The sequence below is a fragment of the Dendrobates tinctorius genome, unplaced genomic scaffold (assembly GCF_039654945.1).
Source record: "Dendrobates tinctorius isolate UK_male_01 unplaced genomic scaffold, ASM3965494v1 ptg000233l, whole genome shotgun sequence".
In the NCBI taxonomy this organism is placed as follows: Eukaryota; Metazoa; Chordata; class Amphibia; order Anura; family Dendrobatidae; genus Dendrobates; species Dendrobates tinctorius.
In genome coordinates, this window is record NW_027361900.1 from 2,213,551 (window position 1) to 2,239,697 (window position 26,147).

General features: G+C 50.0%; 1 protein-coding gene and 3 non-coding genes across 4 annotated transcripts in view; all 4 read left to right on the forward strand.

Annotated features, from left to right (window-relative positions):
* The first annotated feature begins 432 nt into the window (after positions 1–432).
* The window catches only part of LOC141060199 (oocyte zinc finger protein XlCOF8.4-like), a 115,748-nt gene continuing 90,033 nt past the window's right edge, over positions 433–26,147 (forward strand). Inside the window, exon 1 of the mRNA XM_073556446.1 lies at positions 433–839. The gene's annotated coding sequence lies outside the window, so the exon portion shown is untranslated. The remainder of the gene's footprint in view (positions 840–26,147) is intronic.
* Positions 2,180–2,262, forward strand: TRNAL-CAG (transfer RNA leucine (anticodon CAG)). The gene has a single exon. It is a non-coding gene; the product is annotated as a tRNA-Leu (tRNA).
* On the forward strand, positions 10,730–10,812 carry TRNAL-CAG (transfer RNA leucine (anticodon CAG)). Its single transcript has one exon. It is a non-coding gene; the product is annotated as a tRNA-Leu (tRNA).
* On the forward strand, positions 19,250–19,332 carry TRNAL-CAG (transfer RNA leucine (anticodon CAG)). The gene has a single exon. It is a non-coding gene; the product is annotated as a tRNA-Leu (tRNA).

Below are 26,147 nucleotides of genomic sequence, written 5' to 3' on the forward strand. Positions count from 1 at the left end.
AGCCTCTGCTCCCCCCCCATGCTCAGCCTCTGCTCCCCCCCCATGCTCAGCCTCTGCTCCCCCCCCATGCTCAGCCTCTGCTCCCCCCCCCCATGCTCAGCCTCTGCTCCCCCTCCCATGCTCAGCCTCTGCTCCCCCTCCCCATGCTCAGCCTCTGCTCCCCCCCCCATGCTCAGCCTCTGCTCCCCCTCCATGCTCAGCCTCTGCTCCCCCCCTCATGCTCAGCCTCTGCTCCCCCCCCCATGCTCAGCCTCTGCTCCCCCCCCCCCATGCTCAGCCTCTGCTCCCCCCCCCCCCCATGCTCAGCCTCTGCTCCCCCCCCCCATGCTCAGCCTCTGCTCCCCCCCCCCATGCTCAGCCTCTGCTCCCCCCCCCCCATGCTCAGCCTCTGCTCCCCCCCCCCATGCTCAGCCTCTGCTCCCCCCACACACCGTCTCCCTTCTGTCCTCTGCGGGGTGTCGCCGCTCCCTCCTCCGGGCTTTGTGTTGTGCCGCGCTCTTCCCCGCTGACAGCTCCGCTCCTCTGCTGCGCTCTCTCCACAGCAAACATTACGACACCACCGTCGCCTCCTCCATGACTCAGTCCGGCCTCCCACGTCTCCTCACCACACGTCACTTCCCCGCCCGGCCGCCATTTTAGTTCCTGTGGTGGCGGAGCACAGGCGGAAGTGCCGCCATCTGTAGCAGCGGCTGCGGTCCTCCTCACCGTGTCTCCGCCGAGTCAGGAGGTTTTCGTGAGGGGGAGATCTCGGCGGCCTGATACAATAATGCCGTCCACCCCGCTCCGTGTGGCCGCGGTGTGCTCCAGAACCGCAGCATGGAGGCGCACAATCTCCTCAGGTAATGGCGGAGCCCCTTCTTCTTCAGTCTGTGCGCGTAGTTCGGGGCCGTGTGAGGCCGGTGATGTCTCTAGGCCTCTGTATGTGATGGAGGACCCTGGGAGCGGCCATACCTTCTTACACACACCTCCATGGTGGCCTTTCCCCCCTCAGATGTAGGAAAATTACACATTTGTAACTGAATGTGTTAGAAACTTTTTTTGGGGTGGGGAACTTGCGCCATATAGCAACTCTCCGGCCATTTTTTTTAAAATTCTTTTATATGACTGGGAAAGGATTAAAAGCATAACAGTAGTGGCCTTTTCAGTTACCGGGGCCGACTAGGCCTCACACGGGTTCTGGTCGGGTCGTCATCAGTCCAGTCTGGGCAGGTGGTGTGTATATATATATATATATTTTAGTTTTCACCCCCCCAGTCTCTTCACTAGTTTTAAGCTTCAGGGGCCTGAAGGTCCTGGAAACCCTTTTATTTCGAGTGATTTCTGGCCGAAGCAAACTTAGGTTTGTTTGTGTCTGGTGGAAACTGATGGCCTTCACTCTGTTTTTTTTTCTGTTTTTGGAGTAAAAAAAAAAAAATATATATATTAGGTTCTTTTCACACCAGGACGTGTACACTGAATATATTCTATAGGGTATAACAGGCACCCGTCTGCCGAGAGAACGTCCTTCTCAAATCCATCTGACCACTGTACATCCAAAGAAACTTACCAGCTGATTCATCAGTTTACATTTTTTTTTTTTTTTTTAAGCCAAAAAATGTCTCTTGATGTTTTTACAGCCTCTCTGTTAACTTTGTGAAAAGTTGAATAAAATGCCTTTATCTACGATCATCTGATGTCTTGTTACAAAGAAATTAGACAGGGACAGAGTTTTGAATATTGGAATATTACAATTTTTTCTCATGTAGGGTGACCAGCCAATGTTACTGGGCACAGTGAGGCTACATGAAAGCTCCACATGTCCACTGTTAACTCCTGGTGGATTGTTTTATTAGTAATCTGTTCATTGTGGTATAAGTTGTATGCACAACTTTTTGTGTTGTATTTGAATTCAAATGGAATTTGAATTCAGGGGGTCGGAGCCTGGCTGTCCATGGATAAAAGTGGTCCTTGTGGTGCAGGCTTGAGGGTGCACAAATGCCCAACAGAGCACCACACAGCCCCAAGAACTGCTCCCTCACCTCAGTCTGGTAATTAGCTTTCAAATGACATCCCAATGTCCCCTCTGGCTTTGCCAGAAGTCCCACCAGGGGCCCCAATGTCTGATTTGGACAGCAGATCTGTACTGAAGTCCCTGGTGGTGCAAACTCTTGTGTCACCAGGGAGCATGTCAATGTCAGCAGTCAGGATGGCCTAGTGGTCTAAGGCACTGTGTTCAGGTTGCAGTCTCCCGTGGAGGCGTGGGTTCGAATCCCACTCCTGACAGCAGCAGTACTGGTCCCTGGAGGTGCAAGCTGTTGTGCACCAGGGAGCGTGTTAAGCGTCTGCAGTCACCACATGTGGAGGCGTGGGTTCAAATCCCACTCCTTGACAGCAGCAGTACTGGTCCCTGGAGGTGCAAGCTGTTGTGCACCAGGGAGCGTGTTCAGCGTCTGCAGTCACCACGTGGAGGCGTGGGTTCGAATCCCACTCCTGACAGCGACAGTTTTTTTTTTTTGTTTTAAGAAAAGAAAATAAACCTAGTGGCAGCATGTGTAATAACAGTCTCCAGGTCTTATAGCCTAATGTATACACCATAAATATTTATATGTGTGTCTATACAGTTGGTGTATATATGTGTGAGTATATTTTTTAGCCTTAAAGTTTTGATTCTCCATCCTCATTTCTTTCTTTTCCAAATCAAAAAAACACTTGTGTGAGAGCAATCTGCATCCAAAAAAACTTAGGGATAGGGACAATTTAGTGAGTACGTCGGGCTCCCTTAAAAGGTCAATTCACCCAACGAACAAGGGTGCTGCTCAGGGTGGATTGATTTAAATCACGCCGATTTAAATCACGATTTAAATCAAAAGATTTTTTTCTATTTAAATCGGATCGATTTAAATCATGATTTTAATCATGATTTAAATCACTGATTTAAATCAAAAGGTTTTTTTTTAATATAAATCACGATTAAAGTGAGAGCAGTGTGCATGTGCGCCCATAGTTACACGGACGAAACTAGGGGCAACGATCTAACGCCAGGGTGAGGGGGCGACCCCAAAGTAAGTAAAAATCTTTTTTGTTTTACTATATGGCAATAGGTAGGTGTTTAAAAGCAGCATGTCTTAATTGTATAAACTATTAATAGCCTCCACATTTTGTTCATACTGCCCCTTTAATTCCACACTTCTAGCTTGGTTTCAGTTTTGGTTTAGTTTCTTTTTCCCTGCATTCAGTTGACATGCCCAAACTTGTTGGATAGTCAGCAGTACTTGGCTCAGGCTGTAGTAACATCAGCAGTGCTTGGCTCAGGCTGTAGTAACAATCAAACTTCATAAGTGATCTGTGTGAGCCATGGCAGCAGGTCGTAAGAGAGACCCTATTTGGGTTCATTTTGTTGAGATGCCAGCAGCAGATCTTGGAAAGAAAGGTGCAAGAGCAAAGTGCAAATACTGTCAAAAGGATATCCAAGGACTTGTTTGCCGTTTGAAATCACATTATGAAAACTGCAATCAAATGATTTAAATCAAAAAAATCTGATTTAAATCAAAAAAATCTGATTTTTTTGATTTTTTTTAAAAATTCAAGATTTTTATCCACCCTGGTGCTGCTTGCTCGTCGGGTGAGATGGGCAGCACGATTATTATCATCTAACACGCTTTCCTAGGATAATCTGCCAACACAAATCTCTTCTTGAATGGACAATCGTTTCTTAAATGACAATTTATGCTGATAAAAAAAACCAAAAGCTCTAAATTAGGAAGGAGGCTGGAGGGGGGGGCGTCAGGGACTGGAGGGGGGAGACAGAGGCTGGAGGAGGAAGTGTGGTGGTGTAGACGGGGCTGCGGGAGGCTGTGTGGTGCTGTAGAGCGGGTTGCGGGAGGCTGTGTGGTGGTGTAGAGGCCTACAGGGCCACACAGCCCCCTGGTGTGACTTCCCGAGTGCCATGACAGCTGACTGTATATACATGTTTACACATACATGTATGTACATGTGCCATGACCACTCCTTAGACCATACATACATGGATTGTCACTTACCCAAACCGAGGATGAAGAGGCTTAGCTGCTCCACATGATGATGGTGGCCGGAGAGCTGTGTTCCTCCATAGCGATGTCGTCCATTAGGCAAACTTGGTGTCCTTGTCCCGCCAGTTCTTGAGCCAGTTTAGTGTCCACGATGCCTTGTTACCTATTGGAAAAAAAAGGGAAAAGGAAATTATTGAATTTTGACATAGAATAAAAATTAAGTCCTATGAATTGTACTGGTACATTAACCCCTTTTTCTACGAGCGTATATTGCCAGCAGACACACAGAGAGCGGGCGACTGCCCCAAGTGTTACCTACTGAGAGACAGAGAAATAAAAAAACAATAATTAATAAGGGAAATATTGCATTCATAATTAGTGTTCACAGCAGAGTGACAACACAGCCCCCCTAACCCTCCCCTACCCCACAGGGAACGCCTGTACCCCGCCATGCCCCCCACAGCTGTGCCCATACACTGTCCTCACCTCCCCCTGCAGGGACCACCTGTCTCCCACGCAGTGCCCCCCACAGCTGACCCCAAACACTCTGCAAGGACCCCCTGTCTCCCACGCAGTGCCCCCCACAGCTGACCCCATACACTCTGCAGGGACCCCCTGTCTCCCCCGTAGTGCCCCCCACAGCTGACCCCATACACTCTGCAGGGACCCCCTGTCTACCCGCAGTGCCCCCCACAGCTGACCCCATACACTCTGCAGGGACCCCCTGTCTCCCCCCCACAGCCTCCGGGCTGCGAAGAAATCGCGACGGAGCCGCCGTCCCTGTACCGGAGCACAGCCCGCTGCCACCACCGCAGAGCGCCGCCCGCTGCCACCACCACAGAGCCCACCTGCCCCAGCACAGCTGCCCCTGCCCCAGCGCAGCTGCCCCTGCCCAGCTGCCCCAGCGCTGCTGCTGCCCCTGCCTCAGCGCAGCTGCCCCAGCGCAGCTGCCTCTCCCCCAGCGCAGCTGCCTCTCCCCCAGCGCAGCTGCCCCAGCACAACCAACCTGCCCTAGCACAGAGCCGCCACCGCACGAGCCTGGACCACTGAATGACCCCTGTGACTACTTCACCTGTGCCAGATCCCTTCCCAGGTAAGCTGAATTCGGACTGTAAGACGGACCCCCATTTGACACATTTTTTTTCCCCCTATTTTCCTACTGAAAATTGGGGTGTTCTTATGGTCCGTTGCATCTTTTTTTTTTTAAAGAAAAGAAAATAAACCTAGTGGCAGCATGTGTAATAACAGTCTCCAGGTCTTATAGCCTAATGTATACACCAGAAATATTTATATGTGTGTCTATACAGTTGGTGTATATATGTGTGAGTATATTTTTTAGCCTTAAAGTTTTGATTCTCCATCCTCATTTCTTTCTTTTCCAAATCAAAAAAACACTCGTGTGAGAGCAATCTGCATCCAAAAAAACTTAGGGATAGGGACAATTTAGTGAGTACGTCGGGCTCCCTTAAAAGGTCAATTCACCCAACGAACAAGGGTGCTGCTTGCTCGTCGGGTGAGATGGGCAGCACGATTATTATCATCTAACACGCTTTCCTAGGATAATCTGCCAACACAAATCTCTTCTTGAATGGACAATCGTTTCTTAAATGACAATTTATGCTGATAAAAAAACCCAAAAGCTCTAAATTAGGAAGGAGGCTGGAGGGGGGGGCGTCAGGGACTGGAGGGGGGAGACAGAGGCTGGAGGAGGAAGTGTGGTGGTGTAGACGGGGCTGCGGGAGGCTGTGTGGTGCTGTAGAGCGGGTTGCGGGAGGCTGTGTGGTGGTGTAGAGGCCTACAGGGCCACACAGCCCCCTGGTGTGACTTCCCGAGTGCCATGACAGCTGACTGTATATACATGTTTACACATACATGTATGTACATGTGCCATGACCGCTCCTTAGACCATACATACATGGATTGTCACTTACCCAAACCGAGGATGAAGAGGCTTAGCTGCTCCACATGATGATGGTGGCCGGAGAGCTGTGTTCCTCCATAGCGATGTCGTCCATTAGGCAAACTTGGTGTCCTTGTCCCGCCAGTTCTTGAGCCAGTTTAGTGTCCACGATGCCTTGTTACCTATTGGGAAAAAAAAGGGAAAAGGAAATTATTGAATTTTGACATAGAATAAAAATTAAGTCCTATGAATTGTACTGGTACATTAACCCCTTTTTCTACGAGCGTATATTGCCAGCAGACACACAGAGAGCGGGCGACTGCCCCAAGTGTTACCTACTGAGAGACAGAGAAATAAAAAAACAATAATTAATAAGGGAAATATTGCATTCATAATTAGTGTTCACAGCAGAGTGACAACACAGCCCCCCTAACCCTCCCCTACCCCACAGGGAACGCCTGTACCCCGCCATGCCCCCCACAGCTGTGCCCATACACTGTCCTCACCTCCCCCTGCAGGGACCCCCTGTCTCCCACGCAGTGCCCCCCACAGCTGACCCCATACACTCTGCAGGGACCCCCTGTCTCCCCCGCAGTGCCCCCCACAGCTGACCCCATACACTCTGCAGGGACCCCCTGTCTACCCGCAGTGCCCCCCACAGCTGACCCCATACACTCTGCAGGGACCCCCTGCCTCCCCCCACAGCTGACCCCATACAGGCATACAGTTACCGGCCGGCAGCTCCAAGGTTCAAATCTGGCGCTCAGGTGACGTCATTGTTGCTGCAGTTAGACCGAGAAAGCAGGGGGTGGGCTCGGAGCCACGTGACACAGAGCCCGGCCGCCCATCCCCCAGCCTCACTGTACTGCAAGCCAGGGAGAGACTGTTTGTGTGCTGCACGGCGCTGACTCCGCCCCCCGAGCCAGGGGATGAGTCACAGGCAGCTCGGCGTGTCACACGACTCCTCCCTCTTCCACCTTCTATGCAGGCCGGATCTTGGTTCCCATAGCACAGTGACCCTGCCCACCGGCCAGTCACTGCCGCCCCTCCCCCACCACTAAGCGATCTTACACAGCAGCACAGAGCCAGGGAGGAGATGGGAGATGACCCCGCACCACACAGCGGAGCACTATGAGCCCTGGGGGCGCAGCGCTGACCCCACCCACACCGCACCACACAGCGGAGCACTATGAGCCCTGGGGGCGCAGCGCTGACCCTGCCCACCCCGCACCACACAGCGCAGCACTATGAGCCCTCGGGGCAGTCTCCCGTAGAGGCGTGGGTTCGAATCCCACTCCTGACAGCAGCAGTACTGGTCCCTGGAGGTGCAAGCTGTTGTGCACCAGGGAGCGTGTTCAGCGTCTGCAGTCACCACGTGGAGGCGTGGGTTCGAATCCCACTCCACACAGCGCAGCACTATGAGCCCTCGGGGCGCAGCCAGGGGTGGGATTCAGCGGGTTCTCCCCGGTTCGGTGGAACCGGTTGTTAAAGCTATTGCTCTCATTTTTGGCACCATTAGCCGGCTCTCACTTTTGAAAATGAGATTTCAAATTTTGAGGTCTGCGGCAGATTCTTTCCGGCGTCCATGCTCCCGGAGGCCACTGCAACATGGCGGCGGCCAGCAAGGGAAGTGCGGGGGCCTCCGGGCTGCGAAGAAATCGCGGCGGAGCCGCCGTCCCTGTACCGGAGCACAGCCCGCTGCCACCACCGCACCGCAGAGCGCCGCCCGCTGCCACCACCACAGAGCCCACCTGCCCCAGCGCAGCTGCTGCCCCTGCCCCAGCGCAGCTGCTGCCCCTGCCCCAGCGCAGCTGCTGCCCCTGCCCCAGCGCAGCTGCTGCCCCTGCCCCAGCGCTGCTGCTGCCCCTGCCTCAGCGCTGCTGCTGCCCCTGCCTCAGCGCTGCTGCTGCCCCTGCCTCAGCGCTGCTGCTGCCCCTGCCTCAGCGCTGCTGCTGCCCCTGCCTCAGCGCTGCTGCTGCCCCTGCCTCAGCGCTGCTGCTGCCCCTGCCTCAGCGCTGCTGCTGCCCCTGCCTCAGCGCTGCTGCTGCCCCTGCCTCAGCGCTGCTGCTGCCCCTGCCTCAGCGCTGCTGCCCCAGCACAACCAACCTGCCCTAGCACAGAGCCGCCACCGCACGAGCCTGGACCACTGAATGACCCCTGTGACTACTTCACCTGTGCCAGATCCCTTCCCAGGTAAGCTGAATTCGGACTGTAAGACGGACCCCCATTTGACACATTATTTTTTTTCCCCCTATTTTCCTACTGAAAATTGGGGTGTTCTTATGGTCCGTTGCATCTTATAGTCCGAAAAATACGGTAATTTATCCTGAGATTACAGAGTCTGCAACTTTTCTATCTAGCCAGTTAGAAGTGACTCATTGTAACACTTAGGGTACCGTTACACCTAGCGATGCACCAGCGATCCCGACTAGCGATATGACGCGGTCAGGATCGCTGGTGCATCGCTAGGTGGTCGCTAGTGAGCTGCTACACAGGCAGATCTCACCAGCGACATTGCTGGGGACGGGGATCGCTACTTACCTGTCAGACGCGGCGATCCTGCGTCCTCCCGCCCTGGGCGCCACAGGAAGCCCAGCAGGAAGTGGCCGACGAGGAATGGACCAGGAGCTTCTCGCGCGATCAGTGATAACCAGCGGGGGAGCCGGTCGGAGGTAAGTATCACATGCAGGGATATCGCTAGCAATATCGCTGCAACGTCACAAAATCGGTGACTTTACAGCAATATAGAATCATAGAATCGTAGAGTTGGAAGGGACCTCCTGGGCCATCTGGTCCAACCCCCTGCTAAAAGCAGGATTCGCTAAATCATCCCAGTCAGATGTCTGTCCAGCCTCTGTTTGAAGACTTCCATTGAAGGAGAACTCACCACTTCTCGTGGCAGCCTGTTCCACTCATTGATCACTCTAACTGTCAAAAAGTTTTTTCTAATATCTAATCTGTGTCTCTTCCCATTCAGTTTCATCCCATTGCTTCTAGTCTTTCCTTGTGCAAATGAGAATAAAGTTGATCCTTCTACAATGTGACAGCCCTTTAGATATTTGTAGACAGCTATTAAGTCTCCTCTCAGTCTTCTCTTTTGCAAACTAAACATTCCCAAATCCTGCAACCTTTCCTCATAAGACAGGGTTTGCAGACCGGTCACCATTCTGGTCGCTCTTTTCTGAACTTGCTCCAGTTTGTTGATGTCTTTTTTAAAATGTGGTGCCCAAAACTGGACACAATATTCCAGATGAGGTCTGACCAAAGAGGAGTAGAGGGAAATAATGACTTCACGTGATCTAGACTGTATGCTTCTGTTAATACATCCTAGAATTGCATTTGCCTTTTTTGCAGCTGCATCATACTGTTGACTCATATTCAGTCTGTGATCTATTAGTATACCCAAGTCTTTTTCACATGTGCTGTCACTTAGCCCTATTCCTCCCATTCTATATATGCTTTTTTCATTTTTATTGCCCAGATGTAGTACTTTGCATTTCTCCCTGTTAAAAACCATTCTGTTAGTTGCTGCCCACTTCTCCAGTTTATTTAAATCTTTTTGAATCCTCTCTCTCTCTTCTCTAGTATTAGCTATCCCTCCTAGCTTTGTGTCATCAGCAAATTTAATCAGTTTACCCTCAATTCCTTCATCTAAATCGTTGATAAAGATGTTGAACAATACAGGGCCCAGGACAGAGCCCTGTGGTACCCCACTTGAGACATTCTTCCAACTGGATGTGCAGCCATTTACGACCACTCTTTGGGTCCGATCACTAAGCCAGTTATGAATCCACCTAACAGTTGCCTTGTCCATTCCATACTTAGTCATTTTTTCAATAAGGATTGTATGAGAGACTTTGTCAAATGCTTTGCTGAAGTCAAGATATACTATATCTACAGCATTTCCTTGATCCACCCAATCAGTGATACCGTCATAGAAGGAAATTAAGTTAGTCTGACATGACTTATTAGTTAGAAACCCATGCTGACTCTGTTTAATCACTTCATTCTTATCCAGGTATTGACATACATGTTGTTTAATAATTTGTTCAAAGATCTTTCCTGGTATAGAAGTCAGACTCACCGGCCTATAGTTGCCTGGGTCCACCTTCTTCCCCTTTTTGAAGATAGGAACAACATTTGCTCTTCTCCAGTCTTCTGGCACTTCTCCTGTTCTCCAAGAATTTTCAAAGATTATGGAGAGGGGTTCAAAAATATTGCTAGCGATATCGCAGTGTGTAACGGGGTCTTTACAGACAATGGCGTTTACCATCTGTCTGCAGAACTAAAGTAATGAAAAAGAAGCTGGTAATTAGCTTTCAAATGACATCCCAATGTCCCCTCTGGCTTTACCAGAGGCCCCAATGTCTGATTTGGACAGCAGATTTGAAAAGACATTTTCAGTCTGGGGCAGTCTTGGGGGTTCTCAATCCCCTTAACTACTCTGCAGAAGGGGTCAGGCAAATCAAGCTTGGCAGGAACATCATCCAGGAGGCCACCTACATACAGCAACATCACTTGTCCCCCTGCTCCAAATGGAATTTGAATTCAGGGGGTCAGAGCCTGGCTGTCCATGGATAAAAGTGGTCCTTGTGGTGCAGGCTTGAGGGTGCACAAATGCCCAACAGAGCACCACACAGCCCCAAGAACTGCTCCCTCACCTCAGTCTGGTAATTAGCTTTCAAATGACATCCCAATGTCCCCTCTGGCTTTGCCAGAAGTCCCACCAGGGGCCCCAATGTCTGATTTGGACAGCAGATCTGTACTGAAGTCCCTGGTGGTGCAAACTCTTGTGTCACCAGGGAGCATGTCAATGTCAGCAGTCAGGATGGCCTAGTGGTCTAAGGCACTGTGTTCAGGTTGCAGTCTCCCGTGGAGGCGTGGGTTCGAATCCCACTCCTGACAGCAGCAGTACTGGTCCCTGGAGGTGCAAGCTGTTGTGCACCAGGGAGCGTGTTAAGCGTCTGCAGTCACCACATGTGGAGGCGTGGGTTCAAATCCCACTCCTTGACAGCAGCAGTACTGGTCCCTGGAGGTGCAAGCTGTTGTGCACCAGGGAGCGTGTTCAGCGTCTGCAGTCACCACGTGGAGGCGTGGGTTCGAATCCCACTCCTGACAGCGACAGTTTTTTTTTTTTGTTTTAAGAAAAGAAAATAAACCTAGTGGCAGCATGTGTAATAACAGTCTCCAGGTCTTATAGCCTAATGTATACACCATAAATATTTATATGTGTGTCTATACAGTTGGTGTATATATGTGTGAGTATATTTTTTAGCCTTAAAGTTTTGATTCTCCATCCTCATTTCTTTCTTTTCCAAATCAAAAAAACACTCGTGTGAGAGCAATCTGCATCCAAAAAAACTTAGGGATAGGGACAATTTAGTGAGTACGTCGGGCTCCCTTAAAAGGTCAATTCACCCAACGAACAAGGGTGCTGCTCAGGGTGGATTGATTTAAATCACGCCGATTTAAATCACGATTTAAATCAAAAGATTTTTTTCTATTTAAATCGGATCGATTTAAATCATGATTTTAATCATGATTTAAATCACTGATTTAAATCAAAAGGTTTTTTTTTAATATAAATCACGATTAAAATGAGAAGTGAGAGCAGTGTGCATGTGCGCCCATAGTTACACGGACGAAAGTAGGGGCAACGATCTAACGCCAGGGTGAGGGGGGGACCCCAAAGTAAGTAAAAATCTTTTTTGTTTTACTATATGGCAATAGGTAGGTGTTTAAAAGCAGCATGTCTTAATTGTATAAACTATTAATAGCCTCCACATTTTGTTCATACTGCCCCTTTAATTCCACACTTCTAGCTTGGTTTCAGTTTTGGTTTAGTTTCTTTTTCCCTGCATTCAGTTGACATGCCCAAACTTGTTGGATAGTCAGCAGTACTTGGCTCAGGCTGTAGTAACATCAGCAGTGCTTGGCTCAGGCTGTAGTAACAATCAAACTTCATAAGTGATCTGTGTGAGCCATGGCAGCAGGTCGTAAGAGAGACCCTATTTGGGTTCATTTTGTTGAGATGCCAGCAGCAGATCTTGGAAAGAAAGGTGCAAGAGCAAAGTGCAAATACTGTCAAAAATCTGATTTTTTTGATTTTTTAAAAAAATTCAAGATTTTTATCCACCCTGGTGCTGCTTGCTCGTCGGGTGAGATGGGCAGCACGATTATTATCATCTAACACGCTTTCCTAGGATAATCTGCCAACACAAATCTCTTCTTGAATGGACAATCGTTTCTTAAATGACAATTTATGCTGATAAAAAAAACCAAAAGCTCTAAATTAGGAAGGAGGCTGGAGGGGGGGGGCGTCAGGGACTGGAGGGGGGAGACAGAGGCTGGAGGAGGAAGTGTGGTGGTGTAGACGGGGCTGCGAGAGGCTGTGTGGTGCTGTAGAGCGGGTTGCGGGAGGCTGTGTGGTGGTGTAGAGGCCTACAGGGCCACACAGCCCCCTGGTGTGACTTCCCGAGTGCCATGACAGCTGACTGTATATACATGTTTACACATACATGTATGTACATGTGCCATGACCGCTCCTTAGACCATACATACATGGATTGTCACTTACCCAAACCGAGGATGAAGAGGCTTAGCTGCTCCACATGATGATGGTGGCCGGAGAGCTGTGTTCCTCCATAGCGATGTCGTCCATTAGGCAAACTTGGTGTCCTTGTCCCGCCAGTTCTTGAGCCAGTTTAGTGTCCACGATGCCTTGTTACCTATTGGAAAAAAAAGGGAAAAGGAAATTATTGAATTTTGACATAGAATAAAAATTAAGTCCTATGAATTGTACTGGTACATTAACCCCTTTTTCTACGAGCGTATATTGCCAGCAGACACACAGAGAGCGGGCGACTGCCCCAAGTGTTACCTACTGAGAGACAGAGAAATAAAAAAACCAATAATTAATAAGGGAAATATTGCATTCATAATTAGTGTTCACAGCAGAGTGACAACACAGCCCCCCTAACCCTCCCCTACCCCACAGGGAACGCCTGTATCCCGCCATGCCCCCCACAGCTGTGCCCATACACTGTCCTCACCTCCCCCTGCAGGGACCACCTGTCTCCCACGCAGTGCCCCCCACAGCTGACCCCAAACACTCTGCAGGGACCCCCTGTCTCCCACGCAGTGCCCCCCACAGCTGACCCCATACACTCTGCAGGGACCCCCTGTCTCCCCCGTAGTGCCCCCCACAGCTGACGCCATACACTCTGCAGGGACCCCCTGTCTACCCGCAGTGCCCCCCACAGCTGACCCCATACACTCTGCAGGGACCCCCTGTCTCCCCCCCACAGCCTCCGGGCTGCGAAGAAATCGCGACGGAGCCGCCGTCCCTGTACCGGAGCACAGCCCGCTGCCACCACCGCACCGCAAAGCGCCGCCCGCTGCCACCACCACAGAGCCCACCTGCCCCAGCGCAGCTGCCCCTGCCCAGCTGCCCCTGCCCCAGCGCTGCTGCTGCCCCTGCCTCAGCGCAGCTGCCCCTCCCCCAGCGCAGCTGCCTCTCCCCCAGCGCAGCTGCCCCAGCACAACCAACCTGCCCTAGCACAGAGCCGCCACCGCACGAGCCTGGACCACTGAATGACCCCTGTGACTACTTCACCTGTGCCAGATCCCTTCCCAGGTAAGCTGAATTCGGACTGTAAGACGGACCCCCATTTGACACATTATTTTTTTTCCCCCTATTTTCCTACTGAAAATTGGGGTGTTCTTATGGTCCGTTGCATCTTTTTTTTTTTTAAAGAAAAGAAAATAAACCTAGTGGCAGCATGTGTAATAACAGTCTCCAGGTCTTATAGCCTAATGTATACACCATAAATATTTATATGTGTGTCTATACAGTTGGTGTATATATGTGTGAGTATATTTTTTAGCCTTAAAGTTTTGATTCTCCATCCTCATTTCTTTCTTTTCCAAATCAAAAAAACACTCGTGTGAGAGCAATCTGCATCCAAAAAAACGTAGGGATAGGGACAATTTAGTGAGTACGTCGGGCTCCCTTAAAAGGTCAATTCACCCAACGAACAAGGGTGCTGCTTGCTCGTCGGGTGAGATGGGCAGCACGATTATTATCATCTAACACGCTTTCCTAGGATAATCTGCCAACACAAATCTCTTCTTGAATGGACAATCGTTTCTTAAATGACAATTTATGCTGATAAAAAAAAACAAAAGCTCTAAATTAGGAAGGAGGCTGGAGGGGGGGGCGTCAGGGACTGGAGGGGGGAGACAGAGGCTGGAGGAGGAAGTGTGGTGGTGTAGACGGGGCTGCGGGAGGCTGTGTGGTGCTGTAGAGCGGGTTGCGGGAGGCTGTGTGGTGGTGTAGAGGCCTACAGGGCCACACAGCCCCCTGGTGTGACTTCCCGAGTGCCATGACAGCTGACTGTATATACATGTTTACACATACATGTATGTACATGTGCCATGACCGCTCCTTAGACCATACATACATGGATTGTCACTTACCCAAACCGAGGATGAAGAGGCTTAGCTGCTCCACATGATGATGGTGGCCGGAGAGCTGTGTTCCTCCATAGCGATGTCGTCCATTAGGCAAACTTGGTGTCCTTGTCCCGCCAGTTCTTGAGCCAGTTTAGTGTCCACGATGCCTTGTTACCTATTGGAAAAAAAAGGGAAAAGGAAATTATTGAATTTTGACATAGAATAAAAATTAAGTCCTATGAATTGTACTGGTACATTAACCCCTTTTTCTACGAGAGTATATTGCCAGCAGACACACAGAGAGCGGGCGACTGCCCCAAGTGTTACCTACTGAGAGACAGAGAAATAAAAAAACAATAATTAATAAGGGAAATATTGCATTCATAATTAGTGTTCACAGCAGAGTGACAACACAGCCCCCCTAACCCTCCCCTACCCCACAGGGAACGCCTGTATCCCGCCATGCCCCCCACAGCTGTGCCCATACACTGTCCTCACCTCCCCCTGCAGGGACCCCCTGTCTCCCACGCAGTGCCCCCCACAGCTGACCCCATACACTCTGCAGGGACCCCCTGTCTCCCCCGTAGTGCCCCCCACAGCTGACCCCATACACTCTGCAGGGACCCCCTGTCTACCCGCAGTGCCCCCCACAGCTGACCCCATACACTCTGCAGGGACCCCCTGTCTACCCGCAGTGCCCCCCACAGCTGACCCCATACACTCTGCAGGGACCCCCTGCCTCCCCCCACAGCTGACCCCATACAGGCATACAGTTACCGGCCGGCAGCTCCAAGGTTCAAATCTGGCGCTCAGGTGACGTCATTGTTGCTGCAGTTAGACCGAGAAAGCAGGGGGTGGGCTCGGAGCCACGTGACACAGAGCCCGGCCGCCCATCCCCCAGCCTCACTGTACTGCAAGCCATGGAGAGACTGTTTGTGTGCTGCACGGCGCTGACTCCGCCCCCCGAGCCAGGGGATGAGTCACAGGCAGCTCGGCGTGTCACACGACTCCTCCCTCTTCCACCTTCTATGCAGGCCGGATCTTGGTTCCCATAGCACAGTGACCCTGCCCACCGGCCAGTCACTGCCGCCCCTCCCCCACCACTAAGCGATCTTGCACAGCAGCACAGAGCCAGGGAGGAGATGGGAGATGACCCCGCACCACACAGCGGAGCACTATGAGCCCTGGGGGTGCAGCGCTGACCCCGCCCACGCCGCACCACACAGCGCAGCGCTATAAGCCCTGGGGGCGCAGCGCTGACCCCACCCATCCCGCACCACACAGCGGAGCACTATGAGCCCTGGGGGCGCAGCGCTGACCCTGCCCACCCCGCACCACACAGCGCAGCACTATGAGCCCTCGGGGCAGTCTCCCGTAGAGGCGTGGGTTCGAATCCCACTCCTGACAGCAGCAGTACTGGTCCCTGGAGGTGCAAGCTGTTGTGCACCAGGGAGCGTGTTCAGCGTCTGCAGTCACCTCGTGGAGGCGTGGGTTCGAATCCCACTCCACACAGCGCAGCACTATGAGCCCTCGGGGCGCAGCCAGGGGTGGGATTCAGCGGGTTCTCCCCGGTTCGGTGGAACCGGTTGTTAAAGCTATTGCTCTCATTTTTGGCACCATTAGCCGGCTCTCACTTTTGAAAATGAGATTTCAAATTTTGAGGTCTGCGGCAGATTCTTTCCGGCGTCCATGCTCCCGGAGGCCACTGCAACATGGCGGCGGCCAGCAAGGGAAGTGCGGGGGCCTCCGGGCTGCGAAGAAATCGCGGCGGAGCCGCCGTCCCTGTACCGGAGCACAGCCCGCTGCCACCACCGCACCGCAGAGCGCCGCCCGCTGCCACCACCACAGAGCCCACCTGCCCCAGCACAGCTGCCCCTGCCCCAGCACAGCTGCCCCTGCCCCAGCACAGCTGCCCCTGCCCCAGCGCAGCTGCCCCTGCCCCAGCGCAGCTGCCCCTGCCTCAGCGCCGCTGCTGCCCCTGCCTCAGCGCTGCTGCTGCCCCTGCCTCAGCGCTGCTGCTGCCCCTGCCTCAGCGCTGCTGCTGCCCCTGCCTCAGCGCTGCTGCTGCCCCTGCCTCAGCGCTGCTGCTGCCCCTGCCCCAGCGCTGCTGCTGCCCCTGCCCCAGCGCTGCTGCTGCCCCTGCCTCAGCGCAGCTGCCCCAGCACAACCAACCTGCCCTAGCACAGAGCCGCCACCGCACGAGCCTGGACCACTGAATGACCCCTGTGACTACTTCACCTGTGCCAGATCCCTTCCCAGGTAAGCTGAATTCGGACTGTAAGACGGACCCCCATTTGACACATTATTTTTTTTCCCCCTATTTTCCTACTGAAAATTGGGGTGTTCTTATGGTCCGTTGCATCTTATAGTCCGAAAAATACGGTAATTTATCCTGAGATTACAGAGTCTGCAACTTTTCTATCTAGCCAGTTAGAAGTGACTCATTGTAACACTTAGGGTACCGTTACACCTAGCGATGCACCAGCGATCCCGACTAGCGATATGACGCGGTCAGGATCGCTGGTGCATCGCTAGGTGGTCGCTAGTGAGCTGCTACACAGGCAGATCTCACCAGCGACATTGCTGGGGACGGGGATCGCTACTTACCTGTCAGACGCGGCGATCCTGCGTCCTCCCGCCCTGGGCGCCACAGGAAGCCCAGCAGGAAGTGGCCGACGAGGAATGGACCAGGAGCTTCTCGCGCGATCAGTGATAACCAGCGGGGGAGCCGGTCGGAGGTAAGTATCACATGCAGGGATATCGCTAGCAATATCGCTGCAACGTCACAAAATCGGTGACTTTACAGCAATATAGAATCATAGAATCGTAGAGTTGGAAGGGACCTCCTGGGCCATCTGGTCCAACCCCCTGCTCAAAGCAGGATTCGCTAAATCATCCCAGTCAGATGTCTGTCCAGCCTCTGTTTGAAGACTTCCATTGAAGGAGAACTCACCACTTCTCGTGGCAGCCTGTTCCACTCATTGATCACTCTAACTGTCAAAAAGTTTTTTCTAATATCTAATCTGTCTCTCTTCCCATTCAGTTTCATCCCATTGCTTCTAGTCTTTCCTTGTGCAAATGAGAATAAAGTTGATCCTTCTACAATGTGACAGCCCTTTAGATATTTGTAGACAGCTATTAAGTCTCCTCTCAGTCTTCTCTTTTGCAAACTAAACATTCCCAAATCCTGCAACCTTTCCTCATAAGACAGGGTTTGCAGACCGGTCACCATTCTGGTCGCTCTTTTCTGAACTTGCTCCAGTTTGTTGATGTCTTTTTTAAAATGTGGTGCCCAAAACTGGACACAATATTCCAGATGAGGTCTGACCAAAGAGGAGTAGAGGGAAATAATGACTTCACGTGATCTAGACTGTATGCTTCTGTTAATACATCCTAGAATTGCATTTGCCTTTTTTGCTGCTGCATCACACTGTTGACTCATATTCAGTCTGTGATCTATTAGTATACCCAAGTCTTTTTCACATGTGCTGTCACTTAGCCCTATTCCTCCCATTCTATATATGCTTTTTTCATTTTTATTGCCCAGATGTAGTACTTTGCATTTCTCCCTGTTAAAAACCATTCTGTTAGTTGCTGCCCACTTCTCCAGTTTATTTAAATCTTTTTGAATCCTCTCTCTCTCTTCTCTAGTATTAGCTATCCCTCCTAGCTTTGTGTCATCAGCAAATTTAATCAGTTTACCCTCAATTCCTTCATCTAAATCGTTGATAAAGATGTTGAACAATACAGGGCCCAGGACAGAGCCCTGTGGTACCCCACTTGAGACATTCTTCCAACTGGATGTGCAGCCATTTACGACCACTCTTTGGGTCCGATCACTAAGCCAGTTATGAATCCACCTAACAGTTGCCTTGTCCATTCCATACTTAGTCATTTTTTCAATAAGGATTGTATGAGAGACTTTGTCAAATGCTTTGCTGAAGTCAAGATATACTATATCTACAGCATTTCCTTGATCCACCCAATCAGTGATACCGTCATAGAAGGAAATTAAGTTAGTCTGACATGACTTATTAGTTAGAAACCCATGCTGACTCTGTTTAATCACTTCATTCTTATCCAGGTATTGACATACATGTTGTTTAATAATTTGTTCAAAGATCTTTCCTGGTATAGAAGTCAGACTCACCGGCCTATAGTTGCCTGGGTCCACCTTCTTCCCCTTTTTGAAGATAGGAACAACATTTGCTCTTCTCCAGTCTTCTGGCACTTCTCCTGTTCTCCAAGAATTTTCAAAGATTATGGAGAGGGGTTCAAAAATATTGCTAGCGATATCGCAGTGTGTAACGGGGTCTTTACAGACAATGGCGTTTACCATCTGTCTGCAGAACTAAAGTAATGAAAAAGAAGCTGGTAATTAGCTTTCAAATGACATCCCAATGTCCCCTCTGGCTTTACCAGAGGCCCCAATGTCTGATTTGGACAGCAGATTTGAAAAGACATTTTCAGTCTGGGGCAGTCTTGGGGGTTCTCAATCCCCTTAACTACTCTGCAGAAGGGGTCAGGCAAATCAAGCTTGGCAGGAACATCATCCAGGAGGCCACCTACATACAGCAACATCACTTGTCCCCCTGCTCCAAATGGAATTTGAATTCAGGGGGTCAGAGCCTGGCTGTCCATGGATAAAAGTGGTCCTTGTGGTGCAGGCTTGAGGGTGCACAAATGCCCAACAGAGCACCACACAGCCCCAAGAACTGCTCCCTCACCTCAGTCTGGTAATTAGCTTTCAAATGACATCCCAATGTCCCCTCTGGCTTTGCCAGAAGTCCCACCAGGGGCCCCAATGTCTGATTTGGACAGCAGATCTGTACTGAAGTCCCTGGTGGTGCAAACTCTTGTGTCACCAGGGAGCATGTCAATGTCAGCAGTCAGGATGGCCTAGTGGTCTAAGGCACTGTGTTCAGGTTGCAGTCTCCCGTGGAGGCGTGGGTTCGAATCCCACTCCTGACAGCAGCAGTACTGGTCCCTGGAGGTGCAAGCTGTTGTGCACCAGGGAGCGTGTTAAGCGTCTGCAGTCACCACATGTGGAGGCGTGGGTTCAAATCCCACTCCTTGACAGCAGCAGTACTGGTCCCTGGAGGTGCAAGCTGTTGTGCACCAGGGAGCGTGTTCAGCGTCTGCAGTCACCACGTGGAGGCGTGGGTTCGAATCCCACTCCTGACAGCGACTGTTTTTTTTTTTTTTTTAAAGAAAAGAAAATAAACCTAGTGGCAGCATGTGTAATAACAGTCTCCCGTGGAGGCGTGGGTTCGAATCCCACTCCTGACAGCAGCAGTACTGGTCCCTGGAGGTGCAAGCTGTTGCGCACCAGGGAGCGTGTTAACCGTCTGCAGTCACCACATGTGGAGGCGTGGGTTCAAATCCCACTCCTTGACAGCAGCAGTACTGGTCCCTGGAGGTGCAAGCTGTTGTGCACCAGGGAGCGTGTTCAGCGTCTGCAGTCACCACGTGGAGGCGTGGGTTCGAATCCCACTCCTGACAGCAGCAGTACTGGTCCCTGGAGGTGCAAGCTGTTGTGCACCAGGGAGCGTGTTCAGCGTCTGCAGTCACCACGTGGAGGCGTGGGTTCGAATCCCACTCCTGACAGCGACAGTTTTTTTTTTTTTGTTTTTTTTTTAAAGAAAAGAAAATAAACCTAGTGGCAGCATGTGTAATAACAGTCTCCAGGTCTTATAGCCTAATGTATACACCATAAATATTTATATGTGTGTCTATACAGTTGGTGTATATATGTGTGAGTATATTTTTTAGCCTTAAAGTTTTGATTCTCCATCCTCATTTCTTTCTTTTCCAAATCAAAAAAACACTTGTGTGAGAGCAATCTGCATCCAAAAAAACTTAGGGATAGGGACAATTTAGTGAGTACGTCGGGCTCCCTTAAAAGGTCAATTCACCCAACGAACAAGGGTGCTGCTCAGGGTGGATTGATTTAAATCACGCCGATTTAAATCATGATTTAAATCACGATTTAAATCAAAAGATTTTTTTCTATTTAAATCGGATCGATTTAAATCATGATTTTAATCATGATTTAAATCACTGATTTAAATCAAAAGGTTTTTTTTTAATATAAATCACGATTAAAATGAGAAGTGAGAGCAGTGTGCATGTGCGCCCATAGTTACACGGACGAAAGTAGGGGCAACGATCTAACGCCAGGGTGAGGGGGGGACCCCAAAGTAAGTAAAAATCTTTTTTGTTTTACTATATGGCAATAGGTAGGTGTTTAAAAGCAGCATGTCTTAATTGTATAAACTATTAATAGCCTCCACATTTTGTTCATACTGCCCCTTTAATTCCACACTTCTAGCTTGGTTTCAGTTTTGGTTTAGTTTCTTTTTCCCTGCATTCAGTTGACATGCCCAAACTTGTTGGATAGTCAGCAGTACTTGGCTCAGGCTGTAGTAACTATGTAGGTGACTATACAGTTTTTTTTTCTTGTATCGGAGGCAGCGGCAGCAGCAACATGTTGGGGCCACTCACTGTGCAGCAAAGCTGGGGCCACTCACTGTGCAACATAACTGGGGCCACTCACTGTGCAGCATTATCTGGGGCCACCCACTGTGCAGCATTATCTGGGGCCAGTCACTGTGCAGCATTTTCTGGGGCCAGTCACTGTGCAGCATTATCTGGGGCCAGTCACTGTACAGCATTATCTGGGGCCAGTCACTGTACAGCATTATCTGGGGCCACTCACTGCAGCATTATCTGGGGCCACTCACTGTGCAGCATAACTGGGGCCACTCACTGTGCATCATTATCTGTGGTCACTCACTGTGCAGCATTATCTGTGGTCACTCACTGTGCAGCATTATCTGGGGCCACTCATTGTGCAGCATTATCTGGGGCCACTCACTGTGTAGCATTATCTGGGGCCACTCACTGTGCAGCATTATCTGGGGCCACTCACTGTGCAGCATTATCTGGGGCCACTCACTGTGCAGCATTATCTGGGGCCACTCACTGTGCAGCATTATCTGGGGCCACTCACTGTGCAGCATTATCTGGGGCCACTCACTGTGCAGCATTATCTGGGGCCAGTCACTGTGCAGCATTATCTGTGGCCACTCACTGTGTAGCAATATCTGGGGCCACTCGCTGTCCTCATTATCTGGGGCCACTCACTGTGCAGCATTATATGGGCCTCTCACTGTGCAGCATTATCTGGGTCCACTCACTGTGCAGCATTATCTGGGTCCACTCACTGTGCAGCATTATCTGGGTCCACTCACTGTGCAGCATTATCTGGGGCCACTCACTGTGTATCATTATCTGGGGCCACTCACTGTGCAGCATTATCTGGGGCCACTCACTGTGCAGCATTATCTGGGGCCACTCACTGTGCAGCATTATCTGGGGCCACTCACTGTGCAGCATTATCTGGGGCCACTCACTGTGCAGCATTATCTGGGGCCACACACTGTGCAGAATTATCTGAGGCCACTCACTGTGCAGCATAATTGGGGCCACTCACTGTGCAGCATTATCTGGGGCCACTCACTGTGCAGCATAACTAGGGCCACTCACTGTGCAGCATTATCTGGGGCCACTCACTGTGCACCCTCGGCTTATACGCGAGTCAATAAGTTTTTTTGTGACAAAATTAGGGGGGTCGGCTTATACACGGGTCGGTGTATATAAGGTAGTACCACAGCCCCAAGGGGTAAATTGCAATGCTATATACAAAAAAAACAAAAAATAATCAAAACATAAAATAGAATGATAAAAATAATAATTATGATGGAGCAACATTATGATTAAGACCCCGGCGGGGTGAAAACATCAACAACTGTAGTTGCTTCCTCACATTGTAAATTATCGCTCCCTTGTGAAAACCCCAATAAATCTTTTCTATTTATGCATGAACACCCGGCACTGCCGCTGGCATTCGGACCAGAGCTTGCGGCTGCATAGAAATACATACTGCACACTCTGGTCCGAGTGTCGGCGGCAGTGCCCGGTGTTCATGCGAGAGACTCGCACGAGAATCGTGAGTTTCTTGCATGTGTGTCCCCGGCCTTATCCTGGTCTAGGGCCTATATGGTCCATTACCCCAGCCCCTCACTTTAATTCTCACAGTGTGCAGGCTAATTCTAAATTTCACTGCATCTGTAGTTGCACAAAAACTCAACTAGCACCATTAACAAGCACGTCCACATCCTTGTCCCACCGCAGCGTTCAGTTGTCCACACCCCAGTCCATGGAACGCAAGTGTGGCGCCCCTGAGGCTGTTGCCACAGAGGTACTGCACCTTCTCCTAAGGTGTAGTGCCCCACCGCCTAGGTAAGTTGGGAACTCCTTTCCTCACTCCAACACCTGCATCCCACACACAGGATAGTTCAGCAGGACCACATTGCGGCTTCATGCTTAGAGGGTAGCAGAGCACCTTTCGTGGTTCCTGGCTTTATAACACGAGATGTGCTGGGAGGTGGGTGGAGTTGAGATACATAAAAGAGTGGGAAAGTGTAGGATTACAGGTCAGTCTGGCGGGAGGTCAGGCAAAAGAAGAAGGACAGTCAGTCAGGAGAGTCTGAGGATGGGTCCAAGAGGGAAGGAAGAAGGAGTGCTGCAGCTGCCTTAGTGATCTGAGACAGCTGGCATGGGAAAGGAACAAGGAGAAAGATGTAGAACTGCAACCTAAGCTTCCATTAGAGAGAGAAAGAACAGTACGGAACGAAGGAGTAGAGAACAGAGAGGAGTTGTGGGTTGGAAGAGGAACCCTGCCTATAGGTTCTCAGCGCAAGGCCGGGGCCCGGTCTCCGAGGTTGTATGGATACTTATGTGTTATGAATGAGTCACCGGAGGAAAAAACAAAAATGCAAGCTATGTCCAGAAAACCGGAGAGGTTGGTAGCTAGCGGATTGCAGACCCCTGATCCTATTCACAACTAACAGTAGCCGTGGAGCGTTCCTACGGTGGTCCTAGACGCCTCTTCACAGCCGAAGAACTAAATAAGCCTAAAGAAAGAAAGGGGAAATCTAAACTGCCCCAGAGCAGACCCCAAAGCAATAGACAGCCCCCAACATGTATTGTCGGTGAAAACACAAACACAGACAGAAAGAAAGGCAGAGCAAACGATGGGGCCCAACTAACTAGATAGGAAAGGACAGAAAAGATGCTGGCTGCAATCCACAAAAACCCTACCAAAAAATGTCCCAACACGTCTGATAGGAAAAACGGCCCTGAAGTCACTAGACTTCAAAATCCCTATATCAGCACTCCGATATATTCTGAAGACAGAGCAAAAGAGATTTAACCGATCAGGGACAAAAATGGAAATTCAGCAAAGCCCCAGTCGGGGCTGCCTGAACACAAAACTAAGCAAATCAGACAAAATCTCATAGAACAATAACAGAGCAAAACTTAGCTTTAGAAGACAGACACACTGAACATGTGGCATGAACTGGCTCTCTCTACTGCGCATGTGTGCTGTACTCATGGTCAAGGAGTGCACGGTGACTCGCTCTCTGGCGGTCACTGGGCACACGGCACCTCGCTAAATGGCAGTACCACTTTTACAGTTGTGGCCAAAAGTATTGACACCCCTGCAATTCTGTCAAATACTCAGTTTCTTCCTGAAAATGATTGCAAACACAAATTCTTTGTTATTATTATCTTCATTTAATTTGTCTTAAATGAAAAAACACAAAAAGAATTGTCCTAAAGCCAAATTGGATATAATTCCACACCAAACATAAAAAAGAGGGTGGACAAAAGTATTGGCACTGTTCGAAAAATCATGTGATGCTTCTCTAATTTGTGTAATTAACAGCACCTGTAACTTACCTGTGGCACCTAACAGGTGTTGGCAATAACTAAATCAAACTTGCAGCCAGTTGACATGGATTAAAGTTGGCTCAACCTCTGTCCTGTGTCCTTGTGTGTACCACATTGAGCATGGAGAAAAGAAAGAAGACCAAAGAACTGTCTGAGGACTTGAGAAACCAAATTGTGAGGAAGCATGAGCAATCTCAAGGCTACAAGTCCATCTCTAAAGACCTGAATGTTCCTGTGTCTACCGTGCGCAGTGTCATCAAGAAGTTTAAAGCCCATGGCACTGTGGCTAACCTCCCTAGATGTGGACGGAAAAGAAAAATAGACAAGAGATTTCAACCCAAGATTGTGCGGATGTTGGATAAAGAACCTCGACTAACATCCAAACAAGTTCAAGCTGCCCTGCAGTCCGAGGGTACAACAGTGTCAACCCGTACTATCCATCGGCGTCTGAATGAAAAGGGACTGTATGGTAGGAGACCCAGGAAGACCCCACTTCTTACCCCGAGACGAGTTTGCCAAAACTTACCTGAAAAAGCCTAAAACGTTTTGGAAGAATGTTCTCTGGTCAGATGAGACAAAAGTAGAGCTTTTTGGGCAAAGGCATCAACATAGAGTTTACAGGAGAAAAAAGAGGCATTCAAAGAAAAGAACACGGTCCCTACAGTCAAACATGGCGAAGGTTCTCTGATGTTTTGGGGTTGCTTTGCTGCCTCTGGCACTGTACTGCTTGACCGTGTGCATGGCATTATGAAGTCTGAAGACTACCAACAAATTTTGCAGCATAATGTAGGGCCCAGTGTGAGAAAGCTGGGTCTCCCTCAGAGGTCATGGGTCTTCCAGCAGGACAATGACCCAAAACACACTTCAAAAAGCACTAGAAAATGGTTTGAGAAAGCACTGGAGACTTCTAAGGTGGCCAGCAATGAGTCCAGACCTGAATCCCATGGAACACCTGTGGAGAGATCTAAAAATGGCAGTTTGGAGAAGGCACCCTTCAAATATCAGGGACCTGGAGCAGTTTGCCAAAGAAGAATGGTCTAAAATTCCAGCAGAGCATTGTAAGAAACTCATTGATGATTACTGGAAGCGGTTGGTCGCAGTTATTTTCGCTAAAGGTTGTCTAACCAAGTATTAGGCTGAGGGTGCCAATACTTTTGTCTGGCCCATTTTTGGAGTTTTGTGTGAAATGATCAATGTTTTCCTTTTTGCTTCATTCTCTTTTGTGTTTTTTCATTTAGGACAAATTAAATGAAGATAATACCAAAGAATTTGTGATTGCAATCATTTTCAGGAAGAAACCGAGTATTATCTGACAGAATTGCAGGGGTGTCAATACTTTTGGCCACAACTGTATTGGCAGGAGCTGACGGGAAGTCCTTTGCGGTGCCTGTGCTCTAAGGACAGAGCACGCCGCTCAGCCTCCTCTGCGCTGCTTGTCCACACCAAAAATCTCTGCTGTCGTGCCCTTTCTCTTAAGCTGGCCCCCTGCCTCTAGGTCACAGGGTCTGTCTGCTGCAGTTCGCTGCAGCGTCGGCACTTCGAGTGCATTGTGCACTACCCCCCTTGCTGCTCACACGCTCACAGCTGGGGACTCACTCCTGCTTTGTTTTTTTTTCCCTCAGCTTCCGACCACGTTCCCTGTCTATACATGCCCCCTCTTCCTGGGTAATGGAGCCTGTCCATTCCCCTATTACTTCCCTCGGGAAACGCAGCCTTGACAGTTCCGAACCCGGCACAGCACAGGTACCCGCAGCACGGTCATCCTGACTGCGTACATATCTGGCCAATCAGTTCTTTAATGCAAAAATCATAGAAGGCATGTTCTTCCAATTTTCAAGAGAAAATTGTACATTACATCCAGAACACTTTCACTTTGAAGGACTTTGTGGCTCATATCAATCCACAAGATGACACTAGTCTCATACTTCAAAATTTCGGTGGTAAATCATTTCCCCACTGATAGGCTGGGTATGTTCTGACATATGTAA